This window comes from Hydra viridissima, unplaced genomic scaffold (genome assembly GCF_058129835.1).
Source record: "Hydra viridissima isolate aposymbiotic clone 2 unplaced genomic scaffold, HvirCarnegie_v1 scaffold_5, whole genome shotgun sequence".
NCBI classification, from domain to species: Eukaryota; Metazoa; Cnidaria; class Hydrozoa; order Anthoathecata; family Hydridae; genus Hydra; species Hydra viridissima.
This window is the reverse complement of record NW_028324304.1, coordinates 2136482-2140749: the sequence shown is the minus strand read 5'-3', so window position 1 is coordinate 2140749 and position 4268 is coordinate 2136482. Positions and strand designations below refer to the sequence as shown.

The 4268-nt window shown below is 30.0% G+C and overlaps 1 protein-coding gene across 1 annotated transcript in view; it reads right to left on the bottom strand.

Annotated features, from left to right (window-relative positions):
- LOC145189540 (DNA polymerase beta-like) overlaps window positions 1–4268 on the bottom strand; it is a 208412-nt gene that overhangs the window by 193484 nt on the left and 10660 nt on the right. The gene's annotated exons all lie outside the window — the stretch shown is intronic.

Here is a 4268-nt window from a genome sequence, read left to right as displayed (position 1 = left end):
GGTCTTTTATTAAGGTATCTATTTATTTAGCACATTACAGTTCGTTATATAAATAATAACTGGCTAAAAGAGTGAAAGCTTTTTTGATTGGTTGAGTCGTCTTTGGATTTTTTTCAATCTGAAATAAAACAAAGAAAATGTTTGTATTCATATAATAATAATACTCTCTATTTTTGTATTTGAGACTTCTTTTGAGAGAAATAAATAATTAATAACTAATCAACAAAGTAAAAATTTTACTTTAGATTAAAATAAATTTTTAATGTATTTATAAAAACTGCATTTAAGTTACTTGAATTTCTTTAAATCTTTAATAAAACACATCATTAAAACAGATGTGGATGTGACTCACCTGTAAACTTATGATTCGCTTTCAAAAAATTAACTATTATTTACTTGATACGACGTTTAATAACTTTCTGTTTTAAAGTAAGCGACATCTTTGCATTTAAAATTGATAGGTTGTCGTAAGTGAAATAGGGAATCTTTTGAAATGGAAAAAAAGCTTTTTCGCACCCCTCAGAGCCTTTCTCAATTTTATTTAAGTTTTATTACGGTGATAAATCTTTTTTACTTCCAAAATCAAATGTGAATAGCCAAATTGATTAAAATATTTGAGTTTATATTTTTAGCTTGGTGCTAATAGAGCCAAAGCTAATTAAAAGGCTTCTTCCGCTTTTCTCACTGCAATGTAGTAAAACGATCAATTGGTTTATTTGTTTTGCAACGTTACGTAGATAAAGGCTCATTTATTTTAAAACACAATGGGGCCAAAGAGAAATTTGACCCTTTTCACCTTTTTCAATTTTAATATAAAAATTTGGACATAGGCCTTAAATAAACATGTTTCTCAGCAAATACAGGAGCTGAACAATGTCCTTTTGCGCACAAATGAAATACCTTATTTATGGTATTGTAAAGATAATAACTTAGTTCAAGATTAGCTTTCTTGCCCAACAGAACCATACTATGTCAAGATTTGTATCCATAGACTTTTGAACTGAATGCCAAAAGATCTTTAATTGTCCGTTTAAAATTTTGTAAATGGGATGGAAATATTGGTAGAACAAATTGCTAACATGTCTTAAGGTCATTGCAGAACAGATGTGACAGAAGAGGAGGCAGTGTTATGTAACATTTGCCCCAACCAATCATGTTAAAGTACCTTTAAGCAGAGAAATTCAGCATTAGTTTACACTCTCTGTCTTTATGAAATTATAATATTAATTACTTGGTTAAGAACATCCAAATCGTTATCATAAGCAGCAGCTACACATGTTCAGAATGAGCAAAATAACTGCTGTTCTGCAGTAATCGAAACAGAATAGCTTGATTTCATTTATTAAGCTGATGGCACTGCTTCATAAAGAAAAAAAAATTAATGTGAAACCATTTAGGGCCAAAGACATTAACTATGAAACTAACCAGTCTCTGCAATAAATTTGATACAATAGTCTGTGACATATATAAACGTAAGACTCGGATAGCTTTCGTGAGTAATCTTGCATGATTTATATGATCGAGTTGGCGAGCACTCTAGAAATTATGAGTATCGAGTTGGCAAGCCCTCTAGAAATTGTGTGTACTGACTTGAATTACGTCCTACTTGCACATTTAAACTTGCTTTAAAAAGATATCCCTAATATGCGATGAGATCTGTACGGAACTCATCAGAAACATCAACAAACTTTCCAGCAATGGTAAAAAATTAAAATTGAAATGTCTATCGTATTGAACTTTATTGGTTTAGCAATGACATCAGATGATGTTGCAGGTCCTATTGTTTCTCCAACACCGATATGTGAAAAATATTTTCTAAATAGCAATTCATTCATTTGTAATTGACAAACCAGCCATTGTAGTACTCTTCCCAACTAATCATCAATTTTTCTCAATATGCAGTGGTTCTAACCGGTACTTTTGTTTGTTCCATCACATACTGTAGCTTGAAGAGTGTTTATAGATTCTACGTCTTTTGTACTGATATGATCTCATTGGCAACATTTGTAGCTTGATTACTTTCTGGAACTACGATTAACATATTTGTTTTCTGGAAAGGAAACTATAACAGCACTCATCTTTTTTTGTTTTCATCATCGCCGTCGTAATACTCATCAGCCTGGTTCTCATAATCCTGGTTGAATGATCTTAAACTTGTCACAATTCTTTTTTTCCTTCCTGGAAAGCTTGGATATTACAATCATGTCAAACTTACATATGATGCACTTTCTACTTTTATTTTGATTAACCCAAATATCCTATTTCACTGCTGGTATCTTACATGAAAACGTATACCAACTCTTAAGCGCTAGCAAGTGCACATTTCAAACAACTTTTAAAATGGTTGTACTTTATTTTCAAATTTTGCATGTGATCTTTTTTTCTAATAGGTATTTATCAAGATCACGCATAAGTGAGATAGTTCGAAACACGATGCTACTGACACTAATTGATGGAACACTTGCTTTGTCATAGATCTCTTTCGTTTAATTAGCAATAACTTTTGCTCAATCATGTAGTCCAGACAGTTGTAATGATACGACGATTGTAAAAATATTGTTAATAAATTTTGAGCTGACAATAAAATTCAAGTTAATGTTACTTAAACAAAATTAAAATAAAACCGTTAGACCGGGTTTAGGACTTAGAGCGCTTTATAATTTTCCACTAAAAAAAAACATGTAAAGTTCGTTTCTTTCATTTTCCGTATTTCTTGAATGCTCGGTGTGGTTTTTTTATTTTTCTATGCTGAAAGATTTTGTGTGGTTGGGGTGTCTTGACTTAAATGAATGTTTCGGTGACGCTGTAAAAAGTTTTTTCTTTTGTTTTAGGCTTATCGGAAGTGACAATGGTTTGGTATGCGATGTTTTTTTGTCAGGCATTTTGTCATGCAAAGGACAATTTGTTTTATCCAGTTAAATGTTTTTTTTATTGGTATTTTTTCGGAAAAAAATGGTGGTTGAGGTATCTTTCGAAAAAAAAACGGTGGTTGAGGTATCTTTCATGTTTAACATACAAGGGTTTAGAAAAACGTTTTTGTTTTTTTTTTTAAATAAAAAAAAAACCTACCACCATAAATTTTGTAGTTTTGTAACGTGGTTATATATTATTAAACAGAACCAGGAAAAAAGCTGCAGTTAAAAGTTCTATAAAAGTTTTGGTAAAGCATATTATCAAGCGGCTAAATACAACTAAAATGTCTCTCTAAGAAATTTATTATCAAAGTATGGTGTGGCAACTTTTGAGAAATATTTGCCATTATCTGCTTATAGAAAAGTCTTTAAACTATGTATTTATTATGTGATTTCTAAAACGATTAATGTGCGCATTACTATCATCAAGAAATTAGTCATTATTATTATCAAAAACTTAGAATACCACTAAATCAACAACCATGCAAGATATTTGAATGAAGTTTTGTGTGCTTGTAAACATAGGTACAAGTTACATATAAATTAATTTTCATCTGGATGCTCGAGTAGGTGAGACTTATTAAACATTTTTCTAGCTCTCATTTTAGAGCACGATGTCCGTTTAATGTATCTACTTTCACCCCATTAAAAGGTGCCCTCACAGGTGGCACTTTTGGGTTAGCTTTAAGGGCACTATACCTATTTTTGATAACAGAGTTCCTTCAGATTTTTTTTTGCTTATTGTTTTTTGCGACTAAAAGAAATTGTAAAGTTTTTTTTCCTGCTGGTTTGATTCATTTTACAGCTGGGTTGACAAACAAGCTAGTAATATAATATAAAAGTTTAATAAGATCAAATTGTGAGTTATAGTTGAGGATTGTTTCTTTGGGAATTATTGTTTTTGTTCCTTTATCTGGAGTATGTTAGCCATAGATCACTTTTACAAACCGAAAAGTATTTTTAATTGACTTTTTGCAAATATTTCGCGAAGGAGATAAAACTGCTTAGCAATTTTACAAAAAGTGTTAAAATTTTCGATGATTAAATGATATCTCAATTTATCAAATTAAAACTATGGTCGTCATTATAAATGAAATATACTTTTACAATATTTACTTTCAATTTTATTATAAAGAGTTCAATTCTTATTTATAATTATATCTTATTAATTTGTATTGTATTGGATTGCATTAATTTTTGTTTTGTATTGTAATGCATATTATTAAATTGCATTGCATTCCTTTGGATTATATTGCATTGCATTAGATTGTATTATATTGTATTGTATTGTATTACACTATGTAAATAATTTTTTAACTTCACGTACTATACGTAAAAGTACGAATAATAATATGT